The 15,006-nt window shown below is 47.7% G+C and overlaps 1 protein-coding gene across 1 annotated transcript in view; it reads right to left on the bottom strand.

Annotated features, from left to right (window-relative positions):
* Nucleotides 1-4,600: 4,600 nt before the first annotated feature.
* Nucleotides 4,601-15,006, bottom strand: part of ELL2 (elongation factor for RNA polymerase II 2) — a 134,734-nt gene continuing 124,328 nt past the window's right edge. The window contains exon 15 of the transcript XR_009539537.1: nt 4,601-4,637. The gene's annotated coding sequence lies outside the window, so the exon portion shown is untranslated. The remainder of the gene's footprint in view (nt 4,638-15,006) is intronic.

Consider the following 15,006-nt stretch of genomic DNA (forward strand, 5'->3'; position numbering starts at 1 on the left):
CTTTTTCCTCAGCATGTGACTCTGGTCAAGTCTCTGCCTTGTGACAAACCACCACCACCACCTTCCATCTCCTTGACCCTGCTTTCCTGCCCTTCCCGAAAAGCCAAGTCTCATAGGACTTGCTGTTATGTTTGCCATCTGAACTTGACCCACCTCCCATCCTCTCCTCACCTCAGTGCAGTCTGACCTCCTTCTCAACCGTTCTGCTGAAACTCCTTCGGCCAACGTCAATCATGACCACCACGTTGCTAAATCACGTTGCAGCCAGGTGTCCTGCCTGAGACTAACCCAGAAGTGTGGGTGTGGAGTTTCTGATAAACTGGTGGAGTGAAACTCCCAAAGGATCTGTTTGCATAGGGTCCCTGGAGGGTTGGGTACCTCGGGCAGAGATCAGGGCGCAGGAGGAGAGGGCTTCTGTTGTCTGCCCTACCGCTGAGGCCCAGGGACTGGTGTCTGAAGCCTTAGGACAGATGGCCACGGGACACAGCTGAAGAAGGCCTTTTCATGAGACTTGGAACAAAAACAGATGGCAAAGAGGGGGAGTCTTCTCCACTTTTCAGAAAATGCCGTGGCTTCTCTTCAGTGGAGAATTCAAAGCATAGAATACTCTGTTGCGTTAACATCATGAGTTTATAGCTTTGGCACGTCAGGAGATGGAACCCATGGATCTCGGGGGTATTTCAGGGTGGGCAGCCACCATGGGGGCTGCCGTCCTGGAGTGCTGTGGACGTCAAGAGGGGGTGTGTGTGGAAGAGACGTGAGGACTCTTCTTGGGCTTGTGCACCCCCAGGCACTCCCAGAAATACTGGGAAGCAAGGACTTTTTTCAAGGCAGCGGAGGTCCTGCTCTGCAGATAGCTGGCAACAAGCTAGTGACCCATGTGAAATGTGAAATACGGGCTATTACTATTAATGCGATCTCATTTGTACCGCAGGCTGTTGAGGGCTGGGACAATCTGGCCACAAATGAGCATTTTTCAGGCTCTGTTGCTTACTTGCCCGCTTTGCAGGATTTGACCCCGTAGATCACTGTCTCTCCATTTCCCCTCCTCCCCCCAGCTCTCTTGTTCCCAATGTCCTCTGCAGCTTGATCTCTTTCTCCTTCCTGTGTCTCTGGGTGTTCTGTCCCAGCCTCTTCCTCAGTTTTGCCTGCACATGGGGTATATCCTGGGGCTTGGTCCTCTTCTCACTCTGTGTACACCCTCCTTGAAAGATTTTGTCTGCACACAGGGCTCCAGATAGGTGGCTGTCATCTTTTTGTTGATGAGCTCCACATTTATTTTTCTCATCCAGGACTCTTTCCTAAGCCTCAGGAATTGATAGTTCATTGCCTACTGAGAAGACCCGCTTGGGGTTCCTCAGGCGTCTCAGCCTCTGCGTGACCAAAATGGTCTCTTCCCTCCTGGCTTATCCTCCCGGGAGTACTGTCATCTATCCATCAGCCAGGGCAGGAACCTGGGAGGCATCTTGACTGCTGCTTCTTCCCCTGCTCCCTGCTTTTTATTTATGCAGAGTGACCAAACTCTAACAATTTTGCCTCCTAAGTAGCTCCCCAGTCTGACGGCCCCTGCCTTGGGCCAGCCCTCATCAGTTCTTTGCTAGGTCTTGTTAGAATCTCCACCTTGACCTCATTGCCTGGCCTGACACGGCTGCTGGGATGATCTTTGTGTATGTACATCCTGTCACGTTCTCTCTTTTTCTTAGGAAACTTCCATTTTTCTCCAGGATAAACTCCAGATTCCCTAGTGGGAATATGGCCCTGTGTGATTGGTCCTCCCTGCCTTAGCCATGTCACTGCCTTTGCCCCACATTTCTCCTTTATCCCACAGCTATCTCGAGTCTGAGCCTTTGCACCTGCTCCCCTCTCTGTCCATGGTGCCCCAGCCCCCATTTCTGTGTGGCGGACTCCTGCTGGTCCAACACGACCCAGATCATGGCTTGACTCCTCTAGGTAGTACCCCCGAACACAGATCTCTTTTCCCCACTGGGTTGGGTGCCCCTCAGCTGAGCTCACACAACATGCTGTACTCTGACTCATGCCATTTCATTGTTCTTTTTTACTCTCTTTCTGTCATCTACAGTGAGCTCCCTGAGGGCAGGGAAAGAGCTTTCATCCCTGTATTACCAGAGGCCGGATGCGCACTGGTCCTTATCCAGCCACCCATGCATCCACTCTACAAACATGAATCAGCGCCTCTGGGCCAGACGCAAAGACCACATGCAGCCCCAGCCCTTAGGACTTTAGAGTCTAGGGGAGACGATACAGACATGGAAAGTGAACCCAGTGTTATAAAGTATTCTAGGTAGTATAATAGAAGTATGTGTGGGAATGAGGGTGACCAAAAGAGACTGGTCATTCCCGCCTGGAGGGTGCTTAGGGAAAGGTAGACGAAGATGAGCTAGGCTGAATCTTGAGAGAGGAGATGTTTTGGAGTCTACAAGGTAGGGAAGTGCACTTCAGGCAGAGGGAACAGGAAGTGCAAGAACGACATAGAGGGCACTTGGTGTTAAGTGTAGTCACGTGTGAATAGAGCATTAAGGGTTCGAGGTGGGGAGAGAGGAGAGAGACAGCTGGAGAGCAGGCGGATCATGGGTGTCTTTTACCAAACTGAAGACTAAGGACTTTGCATATAGGCAGTGAGGGGCAGTAATAGATATATTTTAGGCATGAGGAGATTTGCAGTTCAATGTCTGATGAATTCAGCATGTTGTGACATCTTCCATTTAGCACAATGAGTGGCTAAATGCAATTTGACCACAGAAGGAGTGGTAGGGATGCTTTGAAGCAGGTAAACATTTAGGGTCCTTCAAGGCTCACCCTGGGACTGGTCCTGGCTTCCACAAGGCTTGGAATGTGCAGAAGGGCAGCTCAGTGGGTGATGGGCTGCCGGTGTTCTGAGCTGCCCTCAAGACCTCTAGACTCATCTTGGCTGCCCTTGGCCCTGTCTATGTGCACCTGCAGGAGTTCAGGTGAATGAACCACGTTGCCAGCAACCCTTTCCAGCCTCAGACACATGAAGATTCTGGTGTGTGGCTGTGCCCGTTTTCAGAGTCTATCTTGTTTGATGCTCTCTCTCTGGATCTCTCTAGATTTGACCACAGAGCACCAATCTGGCTCTCACTGTAGACTCTAACTCCAATTTGACCTCAGGAGACACTGATGCTGACTCTAACTGTGGTCCCTCACCTTCTACCGCTGAGGGCGGCTGCTCGGTGCTGAACTCAGAAACACTACAGCTCCCATGTACTTCGGACCTACTGTGGGCCAGGCTCAGTGCTAGGAGCTTTACATACATCATCTCTAATCCTCACAGCGACTTTGAAAGGTAGATACTTTGGATCCCAAACTGACTAGAGGAATAAGGAGAGGGTCCCTGACTTGAAGGACTTGAAGTTCAACCGAGGTCAGGAGTAGAGGCTGCTTTGCAATAGGCTCCACCATATACTTGGGAAGTCTCTCCAAAAGTTGCCACCTTTTCTAAGATCCAGGCTCAGTTCGATATAGCATGTCACCCACTGATACTGGTGCCTTGAGAGTCCCTGGGACCCACTGAGGTTTCTTGCTATCATTTGAGCTCAAGACTGTATCCTTTACCTTTCCAAGTGTTTCACCACATGCAGCTCTTACTCTTTCTATTGGCTTCATGGGAGGGCTTTCTCTTGAGCTCTCCTCAACCGAATCGTGTCAGGCAAACCAAACTGAGCCGGTTATTAGGAATCTCTTCATTAGGGACAGCAGGAAGGAAGTGGCTTTATGTTTCTCTCTTTTCCCAACTCTCGGTGCCAAGGTAGGATATTTCGCAGGGCATCTGGCCTGTCTCCTTTGGGATGGTTGTGATTGGGGAAAGATGAAAGGTGAAGGATTCCCCTTGGGCTGTGACTTGGATTCCCTCTAAGGGGTTCTAGGGTACTCTGAGAGAAAGCACATAGATTTAGACTTCAGAGCATCGTATAAACAAGCAAAATATGATAACTCCTGCTTTTATAGCCCCAGCCTCTAACCGGGTTTATCAGCTTGGATATTTTAGGTAGAAAGAAACAAAATACCCAGTTTAAACCAGTTTTCATTAGGGGGTTGATTTTCTTGGCCATCAGGAAGTTGGAGGTAGGAGGCAGGCTCAGAGGCTCAGGGATCCAGGGCTCTGGGTGGGGGTATCTGAGATTGTCGTGGTCCTCCCCTCATGGCTGCAGGTTGGCTGCAGCTGGTCCAAGCATCCGTCCTCACATAACTGTGTTCAAAGGTAGGAGGAAGAGGGTGGCCCCGGCAGGGGGTGACACAGGTAGGGCATCTCTCCTCCATGCCTTCCCCTCAGCACATTCCCCTTATACTTCCTGGGCTGGAACTGGTTCACGTACCCTCCCCAAGGTTAGGGGCTCTCTCCCCTAAGCCCATTGATGTGTGCTTGATACCTGAGTTCTCTGGGCCAGCACAAAGAGACAGCACAGCTGTTGGATAATCGACCCGCCTTACTCTCTGTCATACGTGGCACTCTGATTTTATCGACTAACACCCACCTTTCACCATCAAGAGCAGGGGTCTGCTTTTCACTGGTGCCTCCTTCCCAAGGTAGCTACATCGGAGGTGAAGGGATTTTCTGGACTAGTCCATCATTCCTGTATGTGCTAGGATGCCTTTGGCTGTAAGGAACAGAAACCCCAACTCAAACTGGCTTAAATAATAATATTCAAAAAAACGAAAGTCTGAAGTAGCGCAGCCTCGGGGCTGGCAGAGCTGAGAGGCCTCAGCTCCATTCCCCTGCCCTTGTCCACGTGATGCCTTCACCCTCAGCCTGGCGGTGGAATCCCTCATCTCTGTGAACAACAGTGTCCAGGGGAAGTGAGAGAGGGTCACTTCTGAAGATTTCCCAAACCTCACCTGGTGGTGTTGGTCTGCTTTGCCTCACAAGCTCATTCCTGACACAGATTAGCACATGGAATGACCACACTTTTGGAGAGAGTAGGCCCATGCCTGGAGTGGAGACAGTTTAGCCTCTCCTGAGGGAGGGAGCCATGTTGGGGAGGACTGAACTCCTGGGCAAAGCTGGGAGGAGGAAGGGGAACACGAACGTGGGAGAGGCAACCACCAGCTCCCAGGACAAACTTCTTGGAAGCAGAGAGCCGCCAGCAGGGACTTTATCTTGTTTAGTCAAACGAAGCTGAAAACACTGAAATAAAGGATGACAGCTTCCGCTGTCGAACAGATGGTTGTATCCACTTTTTTGACGCAATGCCTTCCAAGCCTAAATGTTTTCAGCGGTTTCAGATCTGTCACTTCCTCCTTTCCGAAGGCAGGTTATCAAAATGATAATTTATCTGATAAGTATCCCCTCTGTATACCTGCCGTTTGCAGGTAGGAAAGCAGCCCCTGGCAGGTTTGGAGGCTGTCCAGGGCCCTCCAGCGATAGACTTGGGATTCAAGCCCAGGCGTGTCTGAGCCCAAAGCAGGCGCTCTCTGCTTTGCTCTGCCCAGCAAAGCCCCTGGTCTTAGAGGAAGGCCAGCGTCAGTCTGGAAGGGGCCTCAAAGGCCACCTACACTAGCCCTGTCGCGTGCTGGCATCCCCGCCAGGGCATTTTTCTGCCGTGCTCGTTCAGCCTGCCCTAGGGCCCCTCCGCGGAACAGGCAGGGACTGGACTCAATGGAAGGAACGCTGGGCATCTCCCACGGAGGGTGGAGCCTGCTCCTGGCTGTGAAGCAAATGCCCACGCCCCACCCGAACACAGCTTTCAAGAAGGAGGGAACATTTGATACTTTCATGCGGATTATAGGGCCAGGACGAGGAAGAAAGCAGCAGGTGTGTGCAAGGACGTCATGTGAGAGACAACCACAGCTTTGCTTGTGACAAAGAACATAGTGGTTCCAAATGGGAGTGAAGATAAAATCACATTGCCAGGCTTTTCTGAGAGCACACCTGAGCACACTTCTTCTTTCATATTGAAGTCTCTTAGCCGTGTCTCTCCCGCAGCTGGTGGCCTGAGTGCCAACTCGCTCCTTGAAGCTCAGCTTGATTCCACAAAGCTGGTAAAGCCCAGAAAGCTTAACTGGACCTATGGTGAACTCACCCTATGACGCAAATTAGACATTCCTGTTATCATGTAAATTCTAGTCTAACTTTTATCTGGATACCTCTTGTTGATACACATCCACTCCCCTGAACAGTCTACAAGCTGGTTTTATTTCTTGCTAATTCCCTTGATGTCAGTACAAAAGAAAACACTGATGAGTGCTCAACTTGGATACCCATTGGTGGGCACTAATTTAGTAATAATATAGGAATATGATGGAAGACTGTGAAATTTTTTTTTAAGATTTTTTTTTGATATGGACCATTTTTAAAATCTTTATAGAATTTGTTACAATATTGCTTCTGTTTTATGTTTTGGTTTTTTGGCTGTGAGGCATGTGGGATCTTAGCTCCCCAACCAGGGATCGAACCCGCACCCCCTGCATTGGAAGGCGAAGTCTCAATCACTGGACAGCCAGGGAATGTCCCATGAAGAGGCAGACACATGTGAACTGGTTTGGGACAGTCTCTTATTAAGATGCAGCAGGATGGCAGCAGTACGCTATCATCACAGTACATGTATCATCATGTACAAAGAAATGGTATGTTGAGTGAGACTTTCTTTTTGCACTAGAATTGGGAAGGCCAGAGCTGGGGATGAAGAAGGGTAAATACTGCACCTCCTATAGAAAGCCACCAACAGCTGGTGAGACTTCCTTTTCAGGGCTTGCCAAAGGATGACGGAGCTGACCCTGTGATCAGCATGCTCTCCCCACCACCTCCCCCGACCCTGGGGGCCTAGAAAAGAATGTTGGGTGTTTTTCCTTTTCCTCCTCCAGGCCAAGTGAGAAGGGCTCCAGGAGAAGCATTCTTAAAGATTGGCATGTACCTGCAACGAGGGAGACTGGTACCTCACTTGCCAGTTGGTCAGCTGCTCAGGTTGTCAGTACCTTGGTGCCTACCGAGGAGGGCGAAGAGCCTCGGGAGAGATGGCAGGGCCTGGCTCGAAGAAGATGTGTGAGTTTCCCCTGGGGTGAATGAACACCAGGAAGGGTGACAGCACTGAGCCGTCTTGTTGTAGCAGCAGGAACCTGAGGAGGTTGGAAGAAGTTAACCTGCAGCTGGATCTCCCACACTGGGGAAGCTGTGTGGGAGGAACTCTCTCTGAAGAACTTACCTGTGAGCCCCAAAGAGCCTGTATTAGGATGCTAGCCACTCAGAACACATCACCAAGGGCTAGTGGTGGCCAGGGAGCTGTGACCATTCACAGGGAGAGGACCACAATGTAAGCCACTAAGAGATATTTGCCTTCCTTCCCTCTTGTCCCTCTCAGTCCCCAGCCTTGAAAAAAGATGGGGAGAGATCTCATAGAGCCGATCATGTCCCTCCCGTGTCCACCCCAAGAGCTGGACTGGGTCAGGAGTGAAGGAGTAGATATGCCTGCTGCAGGTCCCCCAGCCAGCAATGGGGGTGGAGTTTGAGCTGATATGAGATTGGATTTTTTTTTTTTTTTTTTTTTTTTTTTGCGGTATGCGGGCCCATCACTGTTGCGGCCTCTCCCGTTGCAGAGCACAGGCTCCGGACGCGCAGGCTCAGCGGCCATGGCTCACGGGCCCAGCCGCTCCGCGGCATGTGGGATCTTCCTGGACCGGGGTACGAACCCGTGTCCCTTGCATCGGCAGGCGGACTCTCAACCACTGCGCCACCAGGGAAGCCCGAGATTGGAATTTTAAACTAGATTAGATGAGACTCCTAATAACTAAAGGCAAACAGAAAGCTATGGGATCTGTTCATCTTCTGCCCACCCGGCAGAGAAGGGAGATTGGACAGAGCACAGTAGGAAGTCACAGTCAGTGAAAAATAAAAACACCCCAGGTTAGTTTTTTGCAGCTTCATATATCTGAATATGTATAGACTATCTCTAGAGGGACACACAAGAAATGGGGAGCAGAGACTGACTCTTGGGGGTGACTTGGGGACTGAATGCATCTCAAGGATGAGAGGAAAACCTACTTCCTGCATACCTTTGGGGTGCTTTTTGTTTGCTTGTTGGTATGTACGTGTACGACACAAAATTGGCAGAAGTCATGCCAAAAGCGGTGAGATAGAAAAGGAATGGTGGAAGAAGTGGAGACAGGACCCTTAGATCTCAGAAAAACTTGGCCAAGTTCACCTCTTTAAGGGAACGGGCTCACACTGAGGTGTAAAACCCAAATTCCTTTCTGCCCCAGCAGGAGCGGGGTATGGGGATGGTAGGGGCTACTCTGCACCCAGGTTGTTCCTGAGAAGCAGAAGATGAGAATGAATCTGGACGCTCACATACAAGCCACGTGCTGGAAGCAGCCTGTCCCAATGGCAGGGCACAGAAGAGGGACTGCAGTGCACACAGCCCTCCACCTGCCCGTCCTGCTTAACTAGAAAAACTCAACATGCAAGGATGAGTAATCAAAAAGGAGCCATCACGACATGTGTGTACAGACTGTGCAAGAGGAGAAGTCTGGAAGCAGGAAGAGAGGAAATGTCAACAAAGCATTACAAGTTGTATGTATGAGGATTTTCCTTGTGGCATTGTTGGTAATAACAACAGCCCTAAAACCTAAGAACCACCCAAACACTCATGAATAGGAATTAATTAGACAAATCATGGTAACCTATATAACCGATTACTTTGAAGTCATTAAAACGTGAGTTATATATGTATGTCCTAATATGGAAAGGTCTTCAAGATATATAATTTTAAGTGATCTAAATAGGCAATATGAGGACATATTACAAAATTCTAATAATACAAGATGGTATTAGTAGACAGTGAAAGCAAAGTTGCTCCTTCACCCCCATTTCCCAGCTGCTTAGATCCTCTCACCAGGAGCAGCCACTGTTCCCAAATACGTGTGCCAGGATATATTACTGAACTTTTTAAAAAAGTAGGGTCGGAACAGCATGCAATTCCATTTGCATAAAATTTTAAAGTATGTATATGTGCAGATGTGTGTATATAAAATATATCATATATATAATGCATAATATGCATATATATACACACAGTACCGTATATAAAAGCAATATAGTTTTTCTGAAAAGCAACTCAGGACCCTATTAATCAATCAATTGATTAATTAATTTCTTCAATTATCTTTAGGAAAATGACTAGCAATCAGAGGAGGGTAGGGTAACTTGATCAAGTCGGTAGTATTTTATTTTGAAAATATTTTAAAATATAAAACACATTCTACCTGTAAGAGTTTCAGACAATATAAAAGTATTTAAAGTCACAATGATCACTATTCAGGTGGCAGTTTGAGGCTGACCCTGCCAGAAGAAGTAGGATGCCAGCCAAGAACCAGCAAGGACTGGTGGGACACTCGGACCCGGGCAGAAGTGCGGTGGTAACGCCGTGGAAGGGTGGCGTCCAAGCTGGCCCCTGGTGACACTGGCCTCCTGGAACGCATGTCCTGTGTAGTTCCATCTCACACTGCATAGGGCTGACCTGTATGTACCAACAGGATAGAGTGAAATGATGTGCATGACTTTTGAGTTAGGACATAAAAGACACTGTGGCTTCTTCCTTGCTCTTTCTTGGATCAGTTACTCTGCCTTACAGCTGCCGCAGTGTGAGGACACTCAAGCAGCCCCATGTAGAGGTCCATGAGGCAAAGAACTGAGGCCTCCAGTCAACAGCCACTGAGTGAGCCATCTTGGAAGTGGGTCCTCCAGCCCTGCTTTAGATGACAGCAGCCTCAGCCAGCAGCTTGACTGCAATCTTCTGACAGACCCTGAGCCACCTAATTGTCCCTGGACTGTTGACCCTCAAACACTGTGTGAGATAATAAATGCCTGTTGTTTTAGGCAGATAAGTTTTGAGGTAATTTGTTGTGCTGCGATGAAGAACTGATAGGAAGGCCTAGGCACCCTGGGCCTCACCCCACATGCAACAGGGGACGTGATAGTCAACTACTCCAGCACCATTTGCAGGTGGGAGTAGGACTTCTGCTAACACAGGGTATGTTCAACCTTCAGCCTAAAGGTCTTCAGAGCTGACATATGGGAAGGGGTGAGGCAGTTTGAGGCGTGTGTGTGTGTGTGTACAATATGTGGGTATGTGAATAAGTGTTGTTCCCTTGAGCCTTCCATAAAGGAAAAAAGGAGTCTGTTTTATGTGCCCTTTGCCCCCAGGGTGACTATGAATCCTACTTTAGTTATGGGACCTTTTTAGTTTTGTTTTTTTTAATAGACTTTGTTTTTTTAGAGCAGTTTTAAGTTTACCAAAAAATTTGAGAGGAAGGTACAGAGGTTTCCCATATTCTTCCTGCCTCTACACGTACATAGCCTCCCCCATTATCAACACCCACACCCATGTGTTACAACTGATGAACCCACATTGACACATCATAATCACACAAAGCCCATAGTTTACATTAGGGTTCTCTCTTGCTGTTGTGCGTTTTACAAGTTTGGACAAATGTATAATGACGTGTATCTACCCTACAGAGTAGTTTCACTGCTCTAGGAATCCTCTGTGCTCTGCTTATTCATTTCTTCCTCCCAAGAAGGAGCGTTTTATTCCATGTTATACCTTCTTCATTGACTCTTTGCCATATGCATGTATCATTTTTATGTTTAATTTTTAAAGCAGTGATTGGGCAGTAAGGGAATGGAGAAAAGCAGTATAGAGTAGCCTTAAAGGAGCTTTGCCAGGAGAAAGGGAAGTGAAAAAGTGATAGGGCAATAGCTTAAGGAAATAGGGCAGAGAAAAAAGTATCTTTAATAGGAGGGAGCGTTGTGTATTTTTTTTTTTTTTTTACAGGAAGTTGAGGGAGGAAAATATAGTGAGAGAGTGGATGCTTGCTAGTGCAAGGTCAGAGACAGAGCTGAGGGAAGGGGACTGAGGGCCAGGCAGTGGGGTTAACCTTGGCCAGAAGGAGGGACACATCTTCAGGGGAACGCTGGCGTTGGGGGCCTCCTGGGGAGTGGTTCTGGGGCCGAGGATGGGCAAGCCAAGTGGCGGCAGTGAGAAGCCTAAGGGACTCCAGACTGACACATGGCTGAAACAGCAAATGGTGGGCTCCAGGAAGGAGAGGAGGCAAGTGAAGCCAGGAAAAGATGGTGAAAGAACAGAGTGAGGAGGGGTTGACGTCAAAATGAAGAAGAAAACTGATTCAGTGGCAGAAATTTAAAAAAACAATAATTTTTTTAAAAGTTATGCTCAGTGACAGGAAATTCAGGCTCATAAGCGTGCACTCGGTAGATGCTTGGCTGCATGACTAAATATTAGCAGCAATGTCAGAAATGTTGAAACAAAGCTATGAACGATTTTCAAACAGCAGTTTCAAGCCTTTCTTGGGAAACACAACTTTCCTTTGGCTAAAATGACCCCACAACTAAACGCGGTCTGTTTGACCAGGGAGGCGACACTAGAGGGAAGCAAACCACTGAGGCCAATTAGCTACCAGTTCATCAACACATTAAATTAATCTCTTCAGATTACCAGCTGTACAGCACTTGCCTCTTACAGAAGTAGAAGCTACATTCATGCACAACTCGTTCTGAGAAAAATTCCTTATACATGAGCTGAGATGCTAAAGGAAATGAGTCACTTAGGAACAGAGCATCTTTAATGGAAAAAGACAGCTTGTCCCACCCAGAGACAATTGCTGGGCACACGTATACGGAGCTGTCATTTGAAATAACTTGTCCGAAGTGCTTGAGGTAAAACTTAAGTGAAGCTGAAACTGGAAAATAAAGTTCTGGGCTGACAGTAACTATTGAACTCTGGTAATCCAGAGTGTTAGGAGATGAATCAAGAGGAAACACCAGTGTCTTAGCTGTTCCACACCCAGGAATCCTCCCTTTCGTTTCTTTCTACCCAGCATCCTTTCCCCATGTAACAACTCTCAGGTTTCATGATTCCTCCATAGGCATGGAGTTCAATTAAAGATAGACAAATGTTCTTCAATGGGCTTCTGATTAATAAATTTGGTCACATCCAAATGATGGAAGAGGATGCAATTGTTAATAATAACAAGGTATCTCTCTATCTCTATCTATATGTGCTGAGGTTTCTAGGGTCTAAAAATCAAAGTGCAGAACCATGTGTATAGGACAATCTCCTTTGTATGAATATAAAAATGTGGGGTAGGGGCTTCCCTGGTGGCGCAGTGGTTGAGAATCTGCCTGCTAATGCAGGGGGCACGGGTTTGAGCCCTGGTCTGGGAGGATTCCACATGCCGCGGAGCAACTAGGCCCGTGAGCCACAACTACTGAGCCTGTGCGTCTGGAGCCTGTGCTCCGCAACAAGAGAGGCCGCGATAGTGAGAGGCCTGCGCACCGCAATGAAGAGTGGCCCCCGCCGCTTGTCACAACTAGAGAAAGCCCTCGCACAGAAACGAAGACCCAACACAGCGTTAATTAATAAACTCCTACCCCCAACATCTTCAAAAAAAAAGAAAAGTAAAATGTGGGGTATGAGATTATTTATATGTATGTGTATTTATTATACATGTATTTGTATATGAATGAGATAGATCTACATATCCTAACATGAAAGATTTCCAAGTGAAAAATATATCAAATTTTAAAAGTTGCAAAATATCTATATCTTAAAAAATGATATATGTGCATGGATCCATGTACTGTTTATGATGGATATGTCCAGAAAGGGGGCTGGAAGACTGTGCAGCAAACTGTGGGCATGTGGCCTCTGAGGGGAGACTGGCTGTGGGAAGGATGGTGCCGGTTTTCAGCTTTGCTCCGTAGACTTCTAAATTGTTTGAAACTTGTACAATAGGATGTATTCATGTATTACTCAGATAAGAAAAAAAAAAGCAAAAACACCAAAAGTTAAAACTATGTGATCGGGCTTCCCTGGTGGCGCAGTGGTTGAGGGTCCGCCTGCCGATGCAGGGGACACGGGTTCGTGCCCCGGTCCGGGAGGATCCCACATGCTGTGGAGTGGCTGGGCCCGTGAGCTATGACCACTGAGCCTGTGCGTCCAGAGCCTGTGCTCCACAGCGGGAGAGGCCACAACAGTGAGAGGCCCCGCGTACCGCAAAAAAAAAAAAAAAAAAAACAACTATGTGATCAACTCTTGATACTTTCCTGGGCAATTAGAAAATCAGAGTGTGGTGGTACAGACGCGAGGTGACACATCCCAGTTTACTAAGCATGGCCTTGCTGGGAGCTGCCCAACAGAGGGTCATAAAAGAGAAAGGGAACAGAGTTTGGTAGCATGCTAGGCCCAAGCCCCTCATTTCTACAGATTTGGGGACCACCAGAGAGCTGTGAGGAGACTGAGCTTGAAAGTTCATCTCAAAACATTGTGAGCCCTCAGCAGCTATGGAGTAGCAGGGAGGGGAGAGGCCTTATCCAGACTGCTGAGGAGTAATTTCTCTGCACTTTCCAGGAGAAGATGGAATTGTAGGGCTTCCCCTTTGGACTCTGAATTACTAAAAACACAACTGTTTTTGGAGGAGACAGATTATCACCATGTGGCTGGTGATGCCTGAGTGCTAGGGCATGAGACGGCCCCATTGGCCCTGTGATGTGGACCAACATGTAGGGACAGGTGGCAGTGAAGGCCAGTCTGCATATGATAGAAATAGCAGATGATCAGAAACTGAGGGTATTTTCTGATAATGAAACTGTCGAGATAGCCTCATCCACCAAAGGGCAGACAGCAGAAGCAAGAAGAATTACAATCCTGCAGCCTGTAGAACAAAAACCACAATCACAGGGCTTCCCTGGTGGTGCAGTGGTTGAGAGTCCGCCTGCCGATGCAGGGGACATGGGTTCGTGCCCCGGTCCGGGAAGATCCCACATGCCGTGGAGCGGCTGGGCCCGTGAGCGATGGCCGCTGAGCCTGCACGCCCAGAGCCTGTGCTCCACAATGAAAAAAATCAAAACAAACAAAGAAACAAAAAACCACAATCACAGAAAGACAGACAAAATAAAAAAGGAGAGGACTATGTCCCAGATGAATAAATAAGATAAAACCCCAGAAAAACAACTAAATGAAGTGGAGATAGGCAACCTTCCAGAAAAAAATTCAGAATAATGATAGTGAACATGATCCAGGACCTCGGAAAACGAATGGAGGCAAGGATCAAGGAGATGCAAGGAATGTTTAACAAAGACCTAGAAGAATTAAAGAACAAACAAACAGAGATGAACAATACAATAACTGAAATAAAAAATAACACTAGAAGGAATCAATAGCAGAATAACTAGGCAGAAGAATGGATAAGTGACCTGCAAGGCAGAATGGTGAAAATCAGTGCTGTGGAACAGAATAAAGAAAAAAGAATGAAAAGAAATGAAGACAGCCTAAGAGACGTCTGGGACAACATTAAACACAACATTTGCATTGTAGGGGTCCCAGAAGGAGAAGAGAGAGAAAGGACCCGAGACAATATTTGAAGAGATTATAGTCGAAAACTTCCCTAACATGGGAAAGGAAATAGCCACCCAAGTCCAGCAATCACAGAGAGTCCCAGGCAGGATAAACCTAAGGAGAAACATGCCGAGACATTGTAATGAAATTGACAAAAATTAAAGACAAAGAAAAATTATTAAAAGCAACAAGGGGGGCTTCCCTGGTGGCGCAGTGGTTGAGAGTCCGCTTGCCGATGCAGGGGACGCGGGTTCGTGCCCCGGTCCGGGAAGGTCCCACATGCCCCGGAGCGGCTGGGCCCGTGAGCCATGGCCGCTGAGCCTGCGTGTCTGGAGCCTGTGCTCCGCAACGGGAGAGGCCACAGCAGTGAGAGGCACGCGTACCGCAAAAAAAAAAAAAAAAAAAAAAAAAAAGCAACAAGGGAAAAATGACAAATAACATACAAGGGAACTCCCATAAGGTTAACAGCTGATTTCTCAGCAGAATCTCTGCAAGCCAGAAGGGAGTGGCATGATATACTTAAAGTGATGAAAGGGAAGAAACTACAACCAAGATTACTCAACCCAGCAAGGATCTTATTCAGATTTGATGGAGAAATCAAAAGCTTTACAAACAAGCA

This window comes from Lagenorhynchus albirostris, chromosome 3 (genome assembly GCF_949774975.1).
Source record: "Lagenorhynchus albirostris chromosome 3, mLagAlb1.1, whole genome shotgun sequence".
Classification (NCBI taxonomy): Eukaryota; Metazoa; Chordata; class Mammalia; order Artiodactyla; family Delphinidae; genus Lagenorhynchus; species Lagenorhynchus albirostris.